Genomic DNA, 22,073 nt, shown 5'->3' with positions numbered 1-22,073 from the left:
GATGTATTATCCTGAAGTACCAAAATGCAGTTACTGGGTCCCGATTGCAACACATACAATAAACGGAAATTTAAACTTCTAGTATTTGAGGAATTCTAACAATATTTCACTACTGGCTGCATGACACAGTCAGTATAGCTCCCTCAAACTGAAGGTTCCTGTATTGCAGAAAGATGCTTAGATAGTCATCTGTTTTATTCTGTAAGCTGGAGAATATCTTCTTCACAACTTAAAATTTTGATAGTGAGAACGTAAGTGATTATGCATTCAAGATGACTAGCCAAAAACTATATGAATTTGGTACTGCTTCTGAACAGGCCATAGTCAGTCATTTTAACATGCGTTATCCCAGTTTTCCTCAATGCCGGATACATCAGATTCTAAATCCCACTTATAACACTTCATCGGGGCTCGAACAAATGGCATGGCAAATATGAAATACACCTAACCACAGTAGTCCAGGACTTTGTGGTTAGGTCAGTTTCAGTCATTGTCAAGAGGTAGACAAGGTGTGGTTTATGCATCCTGTTCAACATTCAGACCTTTGAAGCTGCTCTATGTTGTGATTGTAACTTGACTTTCCTGACTGCCTATGCTCCAAGCGTTCCTGAGACCGAATGACACAAAATAGCTGCATGGACTTCATTGTCCAAAGTTTCCTCCATCTGAAAGGACCTTGAGTCTGGCAGTTAGACAGCCTTTACAGCCTCATCACACCCTTAAGGCATAGATAAACACGGGAGGATAAAGACCATGCCACCATAACACATAAATTATGCCCTATAACACATAAAGCCTTCTTCTCACATACAAAAAATAAAATTTACACAAATCACCGACCAACAGAGCTATGAGCCATACAGCACTGACCATCAGATATAGTTTTGATCAAGTGAAAGTGAAATTCGGAGAAAATTAATCCCAGAGCTCAAGACCTTTATCTTCCCAGCAAAAATCCATGCAAACCTCAGCTGAGTTCAGTTGTTGAGGTGGCGCATGACAAGGCAAACCACTTCTGCTCAGTGAAAACCCAAGTTGTTTTGTAAAACACTGACTTACTATCTTGAATTTCTTGTAAAAGTGATTTGTAATTCGATGCTGTTGTCAGAGACAAGATGTAATATGAACCTCAAGATTAGCATTAACAAGCTGCTGAAAACTGGCAGAAAGTTCATGCCTTACATAATTTTCAAGAAAAGCACTTCATGATGGAATAATAGCAATTAATTCTGCATGTCAAATAAAAAAAAAAAAATCAGTGAGAGCCACTGAGTTATAGATACAGAAGTAAAAATAATCAACCAAATATATAAATAACAATTGAGTGAACCAGACCATATTTCAAGGAGCCACTGGAGAATTCACCATCTTTCTGACGCAAGCTCTTTGGACAAGATGAGCAAAAATGCCTCAAATTAATCTTTAAAATATCTTATCCTTTCATTCTGTTGTCATTAACTGCAAACAGAAAACTCACCTGCTCATAAATTTAAACAACATTTAAGTGGAATGATAAGAAAGGAGCAGAACTGAACCGATGCTGTTGTTGTTCCAACAATCCTTGACAGAAAGGAGCTATAACACACCATCAGAGAGACATGTCTTGGAGCCATCTGGGACATCAGCAATAAACGAAATGCTGTATTTACATGGAGAGGAGAGAATAGCATCAGTTTATGGAAAGAATATATGTAGCCCACATGGAATTTGAAAGCCGCACATAAAAATAAGAACTCAGTAACCAAGAAATATGCTGTCACCATAAGTAGCACTTCAACTACATGCAAAGGGCTACAAAACTCAAGGACTAAAATTATTGTGTACTAGTTCTGTTTTATTCAAGTGCTCAAAAAATAATGTCAGGTGGCCACCCAATTAACGTGCTGCAAAAGAATAAATGGTGGCCTTACAGTGAAAGACTGTTATCCTTTCTGCGAAGGAGCAAAATGTTACTGTACAAGGAGAAAAAAGCCACTGGCAGTAAATTTAATATTTGCCAAGCTCATAGGTTTATAGAACAGTATAGCTAGAAGGGACCTTAAAAAGTCATTGACTTCATTCCTCCCCAGTCCCAAAAACAGACCATTATATATTGGCTGTTCAGGACAGGTATTCCAAATTGTTCTATAGAAATCTCCTATGATGGAAGAGTGAAAACCTCCTTATGCAACTTTCTCCATCATTAAAAAATTATTGCTCCCTGATCCCACAAAAAACTACCTATACAAACAAGCTTCTGCCTACTGAATAAATCAGTCTTACTTGATGCAGCATAAACCCCATTGCTTCCTGTGCATTCAACATGAGTACAAAGAACAGACTACTACTTTCCTGTTCATAGATGTTTTTAACGCATTTCAAGACTTAATTTAGCCCCACACTTTTCTCTTCAGTTTCCTTTCCATAAGGTAAAGAAACTTCTTACCATGCTGTGGTAGGGTAATGCTTAAACATTTGTTTCACGATCTGTCCTAAATAAAGATGATGTTGCAATCTGGGCTTAGGAGAGGCAATCATACAACTTCCACACTGGAAATCAAAACTTGAAATATGTCCAATACCTCAGAGACTGAAACAAGAAATCCAGAAAGATTGTATTATGTTTATTGCAGTGTAGAGTGTGATACGCCATCACATATTTAACCACTCAGTTTCCACTGCAGTTACCTTCCACACAAAGTCACAGAAAACAAATTTTTAAATCAGGAAACTTGTCCCAGAGTGAAGAAAAAGGTCCTTTGCATATCTGCTAAGCTTTAGTAGTAGGTTACAATAGTCTCACAATATATTCAGTTTTGAATGCGATTTTTATCTGTGAACTATCCTGTATTTGTCGTCTGTCACAGATCATTTAGCTCAAACAGGATGATAACAATAAAAGGAAGATGCAGAGAAAAGGAATGCTTACAAGTTGTTGACAGTGAAGGACAGAACACATGCTGGTTTGTTTCATCTTTTACTGGAAGGTACTTCTCTGAACTTTGAGCTTTGTGATTTTTAGGATATTTCAGTGAACTTTTCTTACAGCTAAGGGAGGTGGCACCATGGCCATTCCCACACCATTCCCCTTAAGTTTACATCATATACAGCTCTGCCTGACCACTGCATCTATGTCAAAGTTATTAAAACAAATAATGGACAGCCTTCTCTTCTAGTATACATTTAATCTTGTAAAGACACACTTTTCAAACTCTTATATACACATATTGAATGTTTAATCTGATTCATTGTGCAGCATTAAAACTTAAAAGAAAGCAGTGAACTGTAAATAAGGAGTCTCCAAGAACTCAGTAGCATTTGTATTTTCTGTTTTTCTTTCCTGTAGCTATTTTTTATCTCTAGATCCCCTTTCTAGGCAATCGATAAAAGGCTTTTACATATATTTTAATGCCTTCCTCCAAACTTTATAGTGTGTATTACCTTACAGTATGCTGTTGTCTCCATTACTGTCAAAACTTACTCTGCTTTAGTAAATGGCAAATTATTCCTTCAATGCCTTGTGTAAAAACTGAAAAAAATTATCAGCTACCAAGGAGAAGTTGTCCTGTACCTAGGGAGGAATTTCCCACACTTGAGGAGGAACAAACCCATAGCATCAGCAACCACCTGAAAAGGAGCTTTGCAGAAAAGGACCTGGGGTCCTGGTAAACATCCATTTGAACATGAGCCAGCAACATGCTCTTGCAGCAAAGAAAGTTAATGACATCCTGGGCTGCATTAGGAGAGTGCTGTCAGCAGGCTGATGGAGTGATCCTTCCCCCATACTCAGTACTGGTGTGGCCGCAGCCTGGAGTACTGAATCCAGTTCTGAGCTGTCCAGTACAAGAGAGATATGGAGCTACTGGAGAGAGTCCAGCAAAGGACCACTAAGGTGATTAAGAGGCTGAAACATCTGGAACATTATGAGGACAAGCCAAGAGATCTGTGACTGCGCAGCATGGAAAAGAGAAGGCTTAGTGAAGATCTTATGGATTTATTTAAATATTTCAAGGAAGGGAATGAAGAAGAAGGACACTTTTCAGTAGTGGCCAGTGACAGAAAAAGAGACAATGGACACAAACTGAAATATAGGAGGTGCTGTCTGAACACCAGGAAACACACTTTTTTAATGTAAGGGAGACCAAGCACTGGCACAGATTTCATTAAGAGGTTGTGTAGTATCCCAACTTTGAGCTATTCAAAAGCTATCCGGACATGGCTGCTGGCCACCTGCTATGCATAGTCCTGCTTGAGCAGAAGCATTGAATTAGATGACCTTCAGAGGTCTCTTCCAACCTCGCCATTCTGAGCCAGTGTTCTCTTATTGCTGAAGCATTTTGAATGACATAGCAGTTCTATATAAAAGGTAGAAATCTGCCAAGTCTGGTAAATTTCCTGTAACCATAAGCAGAGTGTGGATGTTGAAATAACAATAATGATAATACAAGCCTAGAGATCCAAGGAGATAACAAAAACCCCATTTGTAGCTAAACCAGGAAGCTCAGTATTTGATTCACCTCACTGGGCATGTCATTATGCTTTCCCATCTTGTTTAGGAGCTGTGCACAGGAACTACTGTCAGGATACAAGTATTGCCCTAATAGCAGAACTGCCATATCAGACCTACACTTCATCTCCAAAGACCGTCACTCTGAAAAGGGACAAGAAGTTCCACAACAAACATAATTTTGCAATACTATAAACTGCTGGGAAAATTTCTTCCTAAACATAAGTTATTGCAAAATGGCTTTTGAGCCAATGAGGGTCCATATCCTTCGTAGTCCTACCTTACTGCAGACTATTGTTCTTTCCATCAATGATGAGGCTGGAATAGAGTAAGTCAATAAACAGAGTCCCTCCACCTGTTTGCTGGATTCAGCATGCATTAGTCTTGGAAAATAGGAAAGCTATATACAAACAGAGATGCTTGTGCATCTCCATCAGCTTTCTATGTCTGGGAATATGTTCCTTTTCTGAAAAAACTCTAGACAAAGAGAAGCAAAGCTTTGGCTTGTATAGCTTTGAAATTGCCAAGACGCTCCTTTATCTTAATCCTCAGTTGTATACTACAATTTCCATGAATGGGATCAACTTCTATGAGTATTTATGTGTATATTCTATTAGTTCTTTTTTCTCATTGAAACGACCGATGATATTTTAAGAGTATAGCTACTTTTCTTGTTGTAAAGCTGTTCAGGTACTGAATATGGTTGTCCAAAACTGGCCAGCTTTACAGGTTACTTCTCACAGAGTGTTTTCAGGTAAGGGTAAAGGCTACCTTATACGAATTCCTTAAGGTCTCACGGTAAGTCATATCTGACATTACATTTGTCTTCCTGCAATCCTGAGAACAGAAGAGAAATAGCCCTCAAAGTTGAAGGAAATCCTTCAGACAGAAATCACTTAAAAAGTAATAAGTTAATAAAGCATAGAGACACTTATGCAGAGCAGTCATCAGGATTATAGGCTGGGATTTTGCTCAGACCTCTTTAAATAACTTCGTAGATAAAGAGAATTTAATTTTCCTGATAAAATTAGACCAATTAATCAGACAGCACAGCAAAGGATATATTTCCCTTCTATAAGGGGAAAATCAGCTAAGTTATGATAAAGAATTTATTAGCAAGAAGAGTTCTCCTTAGACTTCCTTGGGAAAAGAAGGGCAAGCTAATAGTAAAATATTTTAAAGCTCATTGTGGGCTTTTGGAGTACTGGTGAAATGTGCACCATCTATCAAGATTATTAAGATGAAACTATTAACCCACTGACAGTTTAATAACCATTCTTTATGTTATAATAACACAGGGTCCCTTTGGGATCAGAGTTCCAATTTTGGAGGCAGTGTCCATCATTTGTCAAGGAAATTGAACCTTTGTGTTGAGCAAAACAGCAACAGGACCAGCCACCCCCACCTTTTCCTCCCTAAACTAAACAACCTTGCAGCTTCAGGCACAGGCTTCTCTCTTTTTATAGGCCTTTTCCTGTAAACAGAGCTTTTCTGTCTACCTGCTTTTTCAGGGATCACAAATCACTGGACTATAGGAACAAATCAGAAAAGAGGACTAATGAAGTTTGGCCTCACAAACCTGAACACTCCTGCAGCTCATGAGTCTTTAAACCTTTTGTAATATTGACATGTTAGGGTACGAGGCAAATGCCAAATCCCAGCTGACGTGTATGAGTTACAGTTTTCAGCAATGCCATAACCAGGCACAGTGTGCAAAACAACACCTTAGAGCAGCCACCGGAAAAAGAACTTACACCTCCCTTTTTACACAATTTATGTAAAAAGTAGAAGCTGGGAGTATTACTATTCATATCATGCATAGCTACTGGTGCACATACCTGTGTTCCTAATCCATCAAGGCACCCTTAGCAAGTTTGCAGACGACACTAAGCTGGGTGGAAGTGTTGACCTGATGGAGGGTAAGGAGGCTCTGCAAAGGGACCTGAACAGGCTGGACCACTGGGCTGAGTCCAATGGCATGAGGTTTAACAAGGCCAAATGCCGGGTCCTGCACTTGGGGCACAACAACCCTGTGCAGTGCTACAGACTAGGAGAAGTCTGGCTAGAAAGCTGCCTGGAGGAGAGGGACCTGGAGATGTTGGTTGACAGCGACTGAACATGAGCCAGCAGTGTGCCCAGGTGGCCAAGAAGGCCAATGGCATCTTGGCTTGTATCAGAAATGGTGTGACCTCCTACATGACATACAAAAGCTCCTTAACTTTTGAATGCTGACTGTGAATTCCTTGAAAGAAAGGAGTGAGAGATCTGTAGATGAGGACAAAAAAAATCACAATACAACTCTGGCAAGTAATATTGGAGCAAATAACTGAGAACCCTATGTCCGACTCATAGATATGGCAAAAATGCAAACACAATCTATATTATATACGTACATGCAACCCAGACCAAATAACTTACTTGAATTAGAAACAGAAGGGAAATTGGAGGCAGGATAGGTTTGGAGAAAGGGGCAAGAGGACCAGTGGAGCAGTCTACAATGTGATACACTACAGGAAAATGAGACCTGGAAAAATCTTCATACACTACTGCCATTGAACTGTAGCCCAGGAAGGGGACAGAAGTAGAAATCCAGAGAGTGGGAGGGCTGGTGGGTAGCTGTACATGTACACAAAACTTTCACCAAGTACCTTATTTGCTGCAGATCTGCTCAGTTATAAACAATAAGAGTCAAGAGCATTTCTTGATTCATCCAGCACAGCAGTCTTCAGAGTAATATGCCAATACTCCCCAAAACCCTGCTGTCTTATAACCAAGAGGAAAATTGTTCCTCCAGTGAGTATCTAGTCCTACAATGAGAATATTCCACAGAAATATAACACTCTCATTCATGTCTTTTATAGCTATTCCACACCCACATTATATTCTGTACTTTTTATGTTATCCCTGTGAGTATCAAGGTTCGTAGTGTAGCCAAGAATTTCCTTAGTCTGCTTTCCTAAGAAGTGCCAATGTATTATTGCCCAGCAGGAATGTTTTTGTAGAAATACCATTCTAGCCATGTCAAAGGTCTTAGCTAGATTGAATTCCAAGGTGTTCATGTATTAACGCAAAGTGCTTTGTTGTCAGCATGGTTTCCTTATCCAATTCATCCTTTGCTGCCACAGACCAACATTTCTAATATAACACTTTGTAGAGACAATGACTCAGACTCTGCTTGGATTTGGATCTGAGATTTCCCTGAGCTCACAATAAAGCTAGTGCTCAGTTCTGAAGGCTATAATACACCTCACTGCCCCAAAACACGCAGATGCTCAGATATGGGTTTTGATTTGGTCACTTCTCTAGGTGTATGAGTGTGGTGATGAATTGCAGTGCTGTAAACAACAGACTATATCATCAGGCTAAGGTTAATTAGTCAGGAAGAGTGCTTTAGATCATGCTGGTTTAGTTTTAAAGACTATTTCAAACACAGTTTGAGGATGAAGAGAAGGAGGAAAAAGCAAACAAAAACCACCTGTAGTTTTGCCCAAGGACTATACTCCCGTGTTTAGGTCATAGCTTTGTTTTTCTCTTACTTCTTTGAATTTCATTTTCTGTGTCACTTTGCAGCAGGGAGCAGGTTGGTTTGTTTCCATTCAAGGTTCCATGAAGATCTGTTCTTTAAATGTTTTCTCACCCATTTTGCAAACCAGCTATTCCTAGACGGGCAGGACTTCATCTGGTATAAGAAAATGCTTCTGTGCTTTGGGTCCATGTATCAACTGAAAAAGTAAGATTACCCCCTGTATTTTTTAATACATTGGCAACCTCTATGTGTTTTCTCAATACCAATCACTAAAATTCATCAGCAAAGTCTGTGCTAGTAGTCAGAAAATGAGGTGACAAAAAATAGTGAGAAACAAAAAAACCATACCTACAGACTGAATACTCCCTAACACAGAAAATGGGGATGGGAAGGGGAACAGAGATGTGTGCAGGGAAGGAGGGGTGAATTCACATAATAACCTAAAACCAGAGGCCGCAATAAACAGGGGTGATTATATTCACTGTCTGTGGGATATCCCTAATCAACGTAGCCCTCAATATGTACCATTTTTTTATCTCCGGTAAATTTTGCTGAGTTGGTGTATGCTTAAATTCAGAAATTATACCATTTCCTGTAGGCATTTGTGCATGCCAACATTTCTAACCTGTACTTCTAACCTGTACTCCCATCTATTTCTTCTCCAATGCAGCTCAGTTTTCTCTCCTACCCTACACTTGGCAAAATTGCCAATGTTACTGACTGACAGTCCTACCAGATGTCTTTGCGTGACCTCGGTACCCTTCTGCAACTGTCAACTCTTCCCAAGTTACTAATTTAAAACATCTTCCCCAAATCTCATCATTTTTTTTTGTGTCAGCAGTCTTTGGGAAAAAAAAAATGAACTTATTTGCATAACATTTTCCTTCCACAAATATCTGAGTGCCTACTAAGACACAGAAGATCTTCCATATGTTATCTTCTGTGCCTACATTTAGGCAAGGTCAAGCTACACTGTCCTACTGAACTGGAAACATTTTAGAGAACAATACTGAAGTTTCCCCCCTCCCTTCCACCTCCAAGAATTAAGTGCAGCTCCCCAATACCCTCACCATCTCGTCAGGACACCTAAATCTAGTCAGAGTTTCATAAGATCCTTGCAGATGTGGGGACTTTTCTTTTCACTGTAATTATTGAAATCACTCATAGAAAAATAGTGTATCCCAAACCTGATGTCATGTGGGAAGTCATCTGTATCACCTAACTGGCTTCCTCAATGCTTTCATATTCAATTTAAATATTAATTTTGTGAGCTTTTGAAGATCACTTGGGTTTTATCTGAACTATTATGCTTCAGTCAAAGAACACCACCATAAAACATATACCTTCGCATCCCAAATTGGATGGTGATGCTAAAAAAACCCTCCCTCTGCAGTCTTATGCTTCCTTCCATCAGAAGCAAAGCAATCTGATGCAGTCACTGCCTCTTTCTCACACCAGCCTTTTCTCCTCTTTCAGCTCCTGACAATGTTTGGTGTTTTGACCCCAGAATTAGACTCAGGAGGGAGAGAAAATTTCCTACCATTTAAAGTATTGAGAGTGCTAACAGTTTTTTTAATTCTTCAGCATGGTCTCCAACAGATGGTGCTTTACACTGTTCTCATTAACCAACTTGCTGTCGATTAAGCTGCATGAGAGCTTTGACTGTGAGGAACTCAGGCACTTTTTTTCAAATTTCTTTCTATTCAAAGATTTTAAGAACGTGTTTATCTTCAGGCATGCGTTTAAGTTGCACAAAACTCAGTGCCTCTTAAGAACATATGTACTTCGTTGAATGCAAAAGAATTTTAAGGCATGTTTAATTATTCCAACTAAATTGGAGCTTAAAAAAATGTATTATGTTACTTCAATCTGCAGTCCCCTGAGGGCATTTGTAATCAGCAAAATATACATTTTCCATGAGAGGCACAGAAAAAGCTATAGAACCTCTTAACATTTGTGACTTTTAGACAGTCAGGGTGTCAGGGCATACAAAGTATTCTTCAACAAAATTCTAGGAAATACTTTTAGAATGGAAAAAATGTATTTTGCAGATTACAGAACATTAGGACAAGAAGTAGCATGTACTTAGTAAAGATACCATGGGTCAGAGTGAAAACAATTTTCATTATTACTTAAGTACTGGCAAAGGCTATATTTGAGAGTCACAAAGTGATTTCATGTTAAAAGTGCTTCTTTAGTCACTTACTGCAAATTTACGTTTTCTTTCTAGGACAACACTCTGCTGAAAACCTGGCATTTTTGTACAGCTTGACAAAATTATTTCCAGCCTGCTTAAGAAGGACAGAGACAGATGGGGGTTGGCAGCAGGAGAAAATTGCAGATATCAAACATGTCAAGGGCCAAATTTTTGTTTACTTAATGGGTTCTTACTAACTTCTGGAATGTCATCGTTCCAAATTAACAGTTTATTCTCATAGTATCACTCCAAGAAAAATACAAACATCTTCCCTGTTTCTTCAGTCAATGGGTGACTAAAGCACTGGTGTTCAGACAGAAAATCCACACAAAAATTGCAGCTAGATTGGTCGAGCCCCAAATCTATGCTCTATGGACTGGGCCAACCTTCTTAGATAGAAATCTAGTACTAGGCAGTAAAATATTCTTTAAGTGATATATAACCTTTTTACTATCCCAACAAAAAGTTGCTGCTTATGAGTAGGCCATAGAGGAAAAGAAACACAACTAGCATCTACGGAGCAGAACAGCAGTCAAGACACCAGCGAGAGTGAGATAGCCAGGCAGAAGGGGACCATAGACATAAAGGAGAATACATCCAATGGTCAAGAGCATTAAGCTTTGGTCAGAAGAACAGAAGGCTAATGTACCATTTCCTTCAGGGAGGAGAGGCCACAAGAGTAGATGTGGGGTCATAGAGGTAGTAATTGTCAAGCTGACTTGCTATTCTTGTTCTTGTACTAGACTAAACCAAATATGCTGCTGACAGCACCAGGCCTGCGTTAAGCTGTGTACACCCTTCCCTCTGTCAAGATCAAGGGTTCAGTTGTGGTAGCATAAATGTCTTTATACAAACCTGCTGAAGCTGAATCCAGGAGGGTTGTCTGGAGTGTCCAAAATACTTCTATGCTGTATCATAGTCCAGGAAATCTACTATTGGATCGCTAACAAACCCTAGTTTAATCACATTGCTAACAAAGCAGTGCACTTCATTTATTGCATATACTGCCTTTTCCATTAAACCACAAAACAAAAACTCACATCCACACACCTAGCCTTAGGAACAATAATTCTGAGTTGGGATGTTGGCCTGTGGATTATGCACGTCCTGGCTTTCCCCAGCTGTTTGAATAAGTATTTGAAAAAGAAATCTTCGAACTGCGGAGAATTTCTGTGAAACGTGTAATACTTTTATTTTTCCTTTAATTTTTAAATAACTTCAAATTTGACTTCTTTCCAAATACATTCACTGGTCAAAGGGTGGCAAGCAACTAAGTGATGTGGCATTTGTACAATCATATGAGTGAATGAAACCTGCTGAGCTAGGTAAATATAGTATCAAGAATTTGTATACCTCTAAACCATGCAACTGATATTGTAACAGAAACACACCACACACAAAAAATGACCTACTCTTTTCATAAATCTTCACAAGAAATTGGAATGTTACTGACAGGTGGACTTTTGAAGTCTAATGAAAAAAAGTTTTAAAGTGAAAGTTCCTTTAAAACAATCCCCCACATACACATAAATAAAAAAGCCTCAGGAAACCTGAGAAATAAGAGGGAGCAAGAAAGTCTTGGCCACCAGTCTCCCAATGAACATTTGGGTTGTTAAGAGGTCTGCTCAAGGAGAGAGAAGACAAACCCTGACCTGCCCAGACTCAGGCAAAACTCCAAAGGTAGGCTGTGGTAAAAAAAAATGAGGGACATTGCTTTATTTGGATTGTTTTAGACTTTTTTCTTAAGACTATATTCTGCTGTGCTTTGACCTAAGGTATGAAGTTGTACTATGAATTCAGAGCATCCATATGATTTCTAAAACTTTAATCTACAAATCAAAAGACTGGAAACAGAAATTTGTCATAGAGGTGAGTTAATCCTTGGACTAGTAAGAGAACTATCAAGACTAAACTCTGAATTAGCTAGAAGCAGGTAAGATGCTGCTTTTTGCAAAGGGACAGCAGTGCATCATACCTGTCTGGAGTCCCTCAAAGACTCCAAGTAGCTATAGAAGTTTCCATACCATGTCTCTTCTTCCTGAGGAATGCAATCTCAGACAGGAAGTACATGAGAAAAGAAAATCTCTAGCCAGCTTTATTGCTATTTATACAAAGTCAAATAGATATGTTGAAGAAAAGAAAACATTTTTTATTTAATTTTAGCATAAGTAGGTACAGCACGTTTTCTTTCTCACTTCTTCACCCATGTCTTTCATGGCTATTGTTAACATATCTTTTTGGCTGTTATAAATACAGAGTTTTACAAGCATGTGCTATACATAACGTGAAGGCAACTGTATAAAGTGGAATTAACTAAATAAAATCCAAGCAGCCTTTGCCCAGGGTGTGGAGAATCTCACACTCCTCTAGTACCCCAGTTTTCAGAATTGCACAACTTCCCAGCACATTGTCTAGTGTATTCTAGGCTGAGCGAGTATATCCACAAGAAATTAAATTGACTAGACTGAAAGGTGATAACAAAAAAACATCAATCAGTAACCACCAGCGATAAACTGGAAACTTCCTGGAATGTTGCAAAGTAGTCAAAAGTCCAGCTGAATCAGAGGATTAAGCAGATTTGGCAACACTTTTTTCGCCCCTATACTCTTCTTTACTACAGAGAGTCAGCATAGCTTCCTGCTACAGACCAGAAGTTATTATATATATGCACCATGGGATGTGGGGGAAAAAAAGTCCACCTATTTTATAGAAAAACTCAGAATTTTACTGTATATAGTTCAGAAAAAAAAGAATAAAAGAGGCAAATTGAATAGAAGAGGCAGAGACCTGAAATCAGCAGTCTGAACAGGCAACTGTCAAAATTAGCCTAATTTTATAAAACAATATTTTGCAGCAAACTCCAAAGCATTTCATTTCCTGCTGAAATTTTCAGATAGCCTAAAGGCATTCTTTGACCAGCTGTAAAATATATCACTTAAATGTCCTCTGAGTGAATGGATTCCCACAGCATAGGCACCTGCAGGATGTGGAACAGCAAATGTCTATTTCACATACTTGTTCAAGGCAACCATGCAGTTCCACTGGCTCATCATTTACATTCCATTTACAATAGACAGCTGATATCATCTAAATGAAACATTCAACTTGCTTGTGCTGTCATTAAATAAATAAAAAAAAAAAAAAACAAAACCCCAAGAACAATAAAAACATCAAAAAAGGAAAGGAATGCCTTCAAAAGTTCTTCCAGATTCTGAAATGCTTAGTAGCACTTTCAACTACCAACCAATCAAAATACGCTGCTTTTCATACATGATGAGCACTAAGGAAATAAAAAAAATAAACCTATGCAATTGCCCAGAATACTGATAGATCAGCTTGCCAAATCAGGAACTTTAGAGAAAGAAGCCTAATTATTGCAAGTGTCTGCTTCATTAACAGACCACAATCCAACAGAAAAGTTAACCATATGTTCCACTTTACCAAGGGAATGGTGAGAACAAAACAGAAAACCTTGTAGCTAAGCCTTTTAACAACATGCATCTGCTGAGTTTTGTAGAGTAAAATCCTACACTCGCTTGTTTTAGCAGAAGTATTTCCACGGATTTTTAGATGTGGCTCTGGGCTTACCACAACCTAAATCACAGTCTCCTGCCTACGCTCACCCAGCTAAGCTGGGCTAATCAATATGACCTATAGCATATCAAAAACAACAGAGGAGGGGGATGAGGGAAACAGGATTGAGTCTAGCATTTAAGAATAACTGCCGAAGGCAAGCCTAATCATGTGATGCTCTCAGGAAAAGAAAGGGAACTTCACAATTTGACAAGGTTTTTTTAAGCAACTTTGGAATTAATGAGAAGCACATATCAGAAATATTTAACTAGTGATAGTCACGCTTCTTTCTTCTGATTTTCAATGAAGTATGGAACCCAGAATACTTTTGTTTCTTGAATAAAAGCCTCTTCAGTACTATTACATGTGCTGAGGTCTGTGGAAATCTTTGTGCCTTATTTCTTTCACTTCTTATAACTGCATTTGTCAGTGGATAAACAGACCTGTGGTTGCATGGAACTAGCAATTCTCAGTCAACTAATGGAAATGTTATTTCTTGATATTGGAAGAACTGCTAATTGTTATTATCTTTCCCTTTGGTGCTATTAACAAAAGGTTTAAATTGTTTTAAACTTCTGGACTAGTGAATCTCTTTTAAAAGCCACTTATTTAATCCTGGAAACATCAGGGAATGCTACCAGTGATAAAGTCTTGTTGTTAAGATAAATATTGTATTCCAGTTTGCATCTTTATTTATTTTTAATGCAAACTGCTAAGGACTTGTTCAACAGTGGGAGTCTATTTATCTGCACAATGCATACTCTTGTTTACACATTATCACTTGTTAAGTGTAATGTCTACGTATAAACAGACAAAAGAATAAGCTAGACTGAAACTGCATGGATCTAACAGGGGAATACTCAACAGATCAGACTATAGTTTATTGGTTTTTAACACATCATTTTATGAATTGCCAAGTGATGGCAATGGTCAGAATTTTAATAAGGTTTATAACAGGGTTTGCTGCACTCTGCTTTTAATAAATATGGTGCAATTGTTTGCATAAATAATACATAATCCTAGACAGGTTAATTCCCAGAATAATCCAATTAGGCCAGAAAAGAGAGAGAGAAGAACTGGATCTCCTGTCCAGTAAGACAGCATCCACAGTAAATAAAGAACACATTTTAGCAGGAATTGCTAAACCCATGTCAATGCTTTCTCAATCCTCATGTTTTTGGGATGGGGCTTCCAAGCATGTTTACTATTGACTTGCCACTTTTAAAATCGATGCTCAACTTGTTTGATAAATTTTACTCATACTCATCAACATACTTTTGAATTTCTCTGGAAGCCACTTAAACCTCCATGGAGGCATCGCACCACCAGTACTTTTCATTCCTGTGGTACTAGTTCACTCCACTAGCTTCTTTAACTGGACAATTGTGATGACTTCCAGTAGGGTAGAATTCCTCATTTCATACAAATTGCATGGCTAAAATTCTGGGTTACAATTAAAGATCTGAACTTAAGCTCAGAGGAAGAAATTTCATTGATGATATTTCTTCTGCAGCTAGAAAACAGACATTTTAATTCATATAGGCATCGGTTTCTGTGATGCATTATATTAAATGTATTGCTGTGTTAGTTATGCAGCTCAGCAAACTAAAAACCATAGGATTAAATACCCTGCCAAACTTTGCTGATCATATGATAAGTATTGAATATCCATTTTCATGCACGATTTTTTTCATCACAACTAAACCCAAACCTAGGTCTGAAATGAAGCAGGAGTGAAATTTTCTTTTGAATTAGCTAACAGTATTTCAAATCTTACATTAAACACAGAACATACTTTTTATGTTTATCTTTGTTGTTGATATTACCAAAGTCCAAAACCAAGTATTCTGTTTGCCAACAGGATATTTTTTATGTCCCAGGAAAAAAAATATACGTGATAGTCTACTCTTGTTTTAAGCAAGAAATACACAGGTCAGTTTTGTATGATACAGTAAATATATTTTGAAGAAGAAGCTGAATTAATTTGTACAAATGACCAAGCTCACCATGAACTGAAACATGACAGGGTTATGACCTTCAAATCTTGTACTTCCCTTCCTTCAAGCACTGCTAGCTTGAGCTCCTCTTCGTGTCCAAAGTGATAGATAGAGCTGGAAAACAAGATCATGGTCATTTCTGTGTCAGTTATGCCATTTAACATAGAAAGAGACTTTCTAAATGACAAAGACATAAATGTGTATCAAATTCCTTTCCCTCAGGTACCAGTTTAGTCAATGACTTCTAGTCAGCTCTGTCTATATGAGAAGGCCATTTATTATTTTAAGCTATTCTTACAGGACGGTTGAGCCTGGTAGATGCAAATCTTTTTCTTTCTGCCTTAAAAAAACACCATGCTTTGTTGAAAATCATCACTATTTCTGTTTTGGCCAGTTCTCCTAGAGGTTTTATTTGTAAGTGGATTTATTTCTGTGTAGAAAACCTGTGCTAACAATTACATTGTGTTAAACATGTAAGTGCCTATTAAAAACAACTACCACTATTCTGCAGTCATTGGCCCATTCATTACAGTTTTCAGCTGTGTTAATACAGCCTTACAGAACATTACCACAGAGCAGAATGTTTCTGTGTAAGGGAGCAGATGGGAGCTCAGTGCCATGTATTTTTTGTTCTCAAGTGGATTTTTAAAATTGATGTGCTCCCTCTGGGGGAAATCCACAAATGACTTGTATAAATGCAAAGCCTGTACCTGACAAGACTCTGCCAAGAACAGAGGCTGGAGGGGCTATCTTTCCTCCTCAACTTTCAAGCTCTCTGCAGATGAGTTCCTTTCAGTTCTGCAACGTGGAGGCTGGAGCATTGGCAAGTGCTCTCTAGACCTCCTGTGTAAGTACTTCTAACCATCTAATAAGCTGAACTTTACATCTTGTTACTCTGTCCTCTCCTCTCCTGTATTGCATGGACTAGCTTTAGTTGTCAAGAGAGAGAAATTATGAGGATCTGCTAGTTGCTACATTCTCGGACTACCTTAGGTGTTTTCATTATTTTAATTTTTTTCCCTCATAACTAGATCTGATACTAATCTCTTTTAATGCTGATGTCTCAAAGAGCAAAGAGCAAAGAGTGGGTAAGGATCTAGAAAAGTCTCCGTTTCATCTAATAATGACTTTCTCCTTAACTTTGGCAACATATGAACCAGTGATACTGAGTTGAGAAACTTACCATTCTTCTTGATTTGTCCCCCATTCCTAGATTCTTTGCCAGCTTTATTAATTGAACAGATTTTTTGATTCAGATTAATTTGAAGAGATGCTTGCTTTACTGTTTTTTCTGCCTTGATTAGCATTTCAGACACATTGGATGATAAAGTGTAATTTTATCCATTACAGAAAATTCAAAATCTGGTGTCTGCTAGATCGTCAATCAGATGGGAATTAACTTTGGAGTATATTGTAACAGAAAATGTATTGTAATATCTAATGTTAGCATGACATGGCTGCATATACAAGATCTCCTTCTGGCAGAGGATACATAGCATACATCTCTTCATGACACTGAAGTGACTTGAATTTAGCCAGAGGAAGATTTGGCCTTTGCCAGGTAACTGGTTAAGGAGGCAAGAGCCAAGGCTCTTTCAAGACTGCCATTTCAAATATGGAAAACAGTGCACAGGACAGCTCCTTGCATCTCCCTGTCACTGTGTTTCATGTGTGTGTTACAGATGAGCTCAAACCCCTGTTAAACAAACCAGCAGCAGTTTGGCACAGGCTGCAAAGGAGGGAAAGCCCTGCCCCTGTCTGTGCCAGCTCCTCCTGCAAACCACAAGGAGCAGAACAACACAGTGAACACTGACATGCTGTGGGTATAAGAAACCTCATGCATACCTCTCCTATTGTATGTAATTCAACTATGAGCCAATCACTTTTAACCCATAAAAAAGACAGCCTAAGTGAGATTCCTTTGAGCTCTTCCTGCTGGGCAGTGTGGCTGCGTGGTGGTGACCTCCCCTTGAGCTAGGACATCTCTCCAAGATGCTCCTCAAAGCAATGAGATCTTTTACCAACAACATATGGCTGGTGAACCCTATTTGAAACCTCCCTGGACAGCAGCTGGGCTGCATATTAGGCCACTCTCCTCTCTAATACAGATTAGTTGTTAAGCTTAAATAAGTAAAATTTTAAATAGAATAAATCACTTAGAGTTATAACATTGAGAGATTTAGTATGCTGTTTGCTTAGCTTTACTTACTTAGCATGACTTGCTGAAGGCCACAAGCTGTAAATTTCCACTTAACTTACTGAACGTGTACCTACTTAGTTAAAACAAGGCCTCCAGGGTCAACAGAAAACAGAAGATATAGAGGCTTCAGTGACACAGACCGTCATCAACAGCTGCAACTTGATAACGACCTGTCTGAAAGGCAGCAAAGGAACCCAGTGAGGAACAAGAAGACCCCATATTACTACTGGACCAGACCGTCACACGAGAGGTAGCTAAGTAGTCTGTAAATGTACATTTCTTTCTTCATGTTGGCCCTCTCTCCAGAGCCGACCATGCTGCTGAACCACGGTATTCAATTATTTATTTTATAAAATCCAGTGCCTGAGTGTCTGCTTTGGGAAACCCTTGAACTTCAGAGTGAACACACACCGGATGCCTAAGTGGAAAGTGAGTGAATTAGGAATAAGCAAGATAAAATTTTGAAACTTTATCTAAGTGGCAAAGAATCAGCTGTACATACATAATCCTTTAGCTATAAACATGTCCAATACTCATCCTCTCTATTCCTTAGCCATGAACCTTTGTCCAATTCCAGGACTAGGACTGGATCCAGCTGCACCTGGAAGGAAGTTTAGAAAGTAATGGGGCCCATTCTGAACCTCGGATTCAGCAGGAGGGTCTCCATTACCTTTTTTAATCCCTAGGCCCTGTGTAAATCATTCCAAATTGATTCTAACTCAATTTTCCCTTTGTATGTTTCCTCCATATATTAAGTAATAGAGTGAGTTTGCCTTCAAACTGCTAAAACACACTTTAACCTAAATATCGACTGGCAACAAATTGCATAGTCAGTAGGATCCTAGAAACTCATTTGCAACAGTGAGGAACAGGGTACCACCAACTCTCTGCCTTCCACAGGCCCCTGTGTTCCCTTGCCTGCTCACCTGTGGCCAAACAAGCACCATACCCCAGGGATGCAAAGGATGAAAACAGGCAGCGGCACTGAACTCTGCAGGTAGAAGCCCCAGTTCTCAAAGAAAAGCCCAGATGAACATAAGGGCTCTGCCAGGAGATAGGTCTGAGGACCTTGCACAGCCTACAAATCCACGCCAAGCAGACCTTGGGTAGCTCCTACGTACTTGCATAAAGTGGTTGTGCACATTTTGAGTATCGCTGCTGTCTGCAATACCCTTGAACAGCATCCCAAGATGGCAGTGAAACTCATCTGTTTTGTGTTCCACTCTCTGCTTTAAGAACTGCCAGTGGACATCACACTTGCTTTTTCTCTATAAATATTTCAGTTCCAGGAAAGCCAAGTTGTTTGTTTTTCTTAACTATAACAGTGTTGTTCTAGTATCTTGTCGAGCAAAAATATATAGTTTCAGAAACATACTTTAGTGATCACAGCAATATAAATATGATTGATTCAGAAAAGCTATGCAAGGAATACTTGTGCAACGCTTTGCTGGATAATGCACTATCAGTTGCTTATATCTTTTATACTTAAAAAAGCCACTAGAGATAAAAATAAGTCAGTTTAAATGCACAAAGCATTAAAGCAGTCACCATAGCACAGAACAATGGAAAAGCAAAAAAAACAATTGTCAGCTTGCTGTTTTTGACACGTTTGAGAAATGTCTAATGCCATCACATCTCAAAACTACAAGTAACAAAACCCTACACCAAATGAAAACACCAGAAATATCTAGCATCAGTTCCAATAACTGCCGTTGCTGTGCAAACATGTATATGCAAAAGCATACACATTGAGAAGAGCAATAAAACTGGTGAAGGGGCTGGAAAACAAGTCTTGTGAGGAGTGGCTCGAGAAACCAGAGTTGTTTAGTTTGGAGAAAAGGAGGCTGAGGAGTAACCTTATTGATCTCCACAACTACCTAAAAGGAAGTTGCAGAGAGGTGGGTGTTGGTCTCTTCTCCCAAACGATAGGTGATAGGACAAGAGGGAATAGCCTTAAGCTGCATCAGGAGAAATCTAGATTGGACATTAGGAAAAATTTCTTCACAGAAAGGGTTATCAAGCACAGGAACAGCTGCCCAGGGAGGTGGTAGAGTCACTGTCCCTGAAGGTGTTTAAAAGGCAGGTAGATGATGATTTAGTAGTAGACAGGTACGGTTGGAGTTAGTGATTCCTAAGGTCTTTTCCAAGGTAATAATTCTATGATTCTAAGCACAAAAATTATTTAAATTATTACCTTTGAGTTATGTTTTCATTTCTCACATAGGCATGCTACAAGACTGTCATAAAATGTCCTGGACCTACCAATTTCTTCTAACCAGGAGGGCAGTTTCTTGAACTCATGTTATGTAGGCAGCCTTCATTTTGAGGGTGCTACTCATTTCTGCCTTACGATTTTGTTTCTGCCTATGACATGAGAAGCACAAAAATCCTTCCACCATAAACTCCAGCTGGTCCATACTGGATGAATGTAGTACTTCCCTATTCTGCAGGTCAAAAATTTGTTTATTTTATTATTTAACATGTATGCTGGTGGTAGTTCAAGATATTGTTTTAGTCCTAAAGTTGCTTCTATATTTGAAAACTATTATATCGGTACTAAAAATTCATGGAACATCAGATACAGAATTGAATGCAATAAACACAGAAGCCAGTGGCACTTTAAAATTGCCTTCATGAATTATCTGTATGTCTTATGATTATGTTTTAATATGCAGATTCTCTAAACCTGTTATGCTGTACCTTTGTGACTGGAAAGCTGATACACATATTTGAACCCAGACAAAGCACTTTAGCAAACCAAAAGACAATTCATAGTAAATGACTTCCAAGCATCCAAAGTCACTGGTCTTAGTTGGTAGGGAAGCTGTGCCCACATATTTCTCTGTTTCCCTGCCTCTGCCACATATCCATGCTCACATAGTAGTCTCCAGAGGAAAATAAAAAAAAAACAAAACAAAACAAACATCAGTGATCACCTTTAAGACTGGCAAGATGTGAAAGCCTGTGGAATTACCAAGTTTGTACAAATTCATGTTCAAATGTATACATGAAGAAGTCAAAGTAGACCCCTGTTTGGTAAGCACTCTATCTATCGATATTACAGAAAATTCTGTAAGTTTCTCGTTTACCAGCAAGTTAAAAAGGAAATCTACTAAATGAAGTGCCAGCATAAATGAATATCACGGCCCTTTCAGTACTCCTTCTCCTGAACTACATACAGAAAACAGGCACACCATCTCTTCTATGTACATACTGGGGATAAAATGGAAAAGGAGCCTCCGACAGAAAGTGCTACCAAAAGATGGAAAGTACTGAGCGCATAGCTAGTCATTTAGGGAGTGACTGAGGATGACACTGTAAGCTTAGGTGAATACTTAAATAAAAAGATCTTAAAAAATAATGCAGCTGCTGAGGGTCTAGATAGTAATATTTTTATAGGACTTAAAATTCACCAGGTTATAAATCCACAACCTTCATCAGCTTGCCTAGGGTTACGTATGTCCCACAATTTTTCCATGGATTGTTTTCAGAAGCATTTTTCCAAATGTCACAGACTACATCTATATCCATTCTTGTAGTCTTAAAAAGTTTTGGGTTTCCTCTGCCCTGATCCCAAGTGAGCAGTTTCTACAGAACAATCTGCATTTCTAACAATTAATTCTTGATCTTCCTTTGATAAGAATAAAGGCAACATAATGACTCTCCCTCCCCCAACAGCCAATTCCTTACTGAACAGAGTGAAAAGAAGAGAAAAAAGATTTTGGCAATATTGTATAAAACAATGAACAGAATTTCAGACTTTTGTCTTTAACAACCCTATATATCTTTCCATAGTCTTAAGAAATGCTTTTTGATAACACTTGAAGTTATATATTTTATTATAATAGCTTGCATGGTTCCTAAATAGAAAGGATGCTGAGAATGTAAAATTAGCCTTCTCTTGATCTCAAACAGTCAAAGAAATCTATGGAAACATGGCAATGAAGCCATTGCTCGCAAGCATAATATTTAGCATCAGATGAAAGATACTCTGCCTGGAAATTTGCAAGATCAGGAAACAATTCTTTGGAAAAATCATTACCGCTTTCTTCTAAAAAAAAAGGTGATAAAATCAAATCATTTAAGTTAAAGGA

The sequence above is a fragment of the Phaenicophaeus curvirostris genome, chromosome 1 (assembly GCF_032191515.1).
Source record: "Phaenicophaeus curvirostris isolate KB17595 chromosome 1, BPBGC_Pcur_1.0, whole genome shotgun sequence".
Classification (NCBI taxonomy): domain Eukaryota; kingdom Metazoa; phylum Chordata; class Aves; order Cuculiformes; family Cuculidae; genus Phaenicophaeus; species Phaenicophaeus curvirostris.
This window is presented reverse-complemented; position numbering follows the sequence as displayed.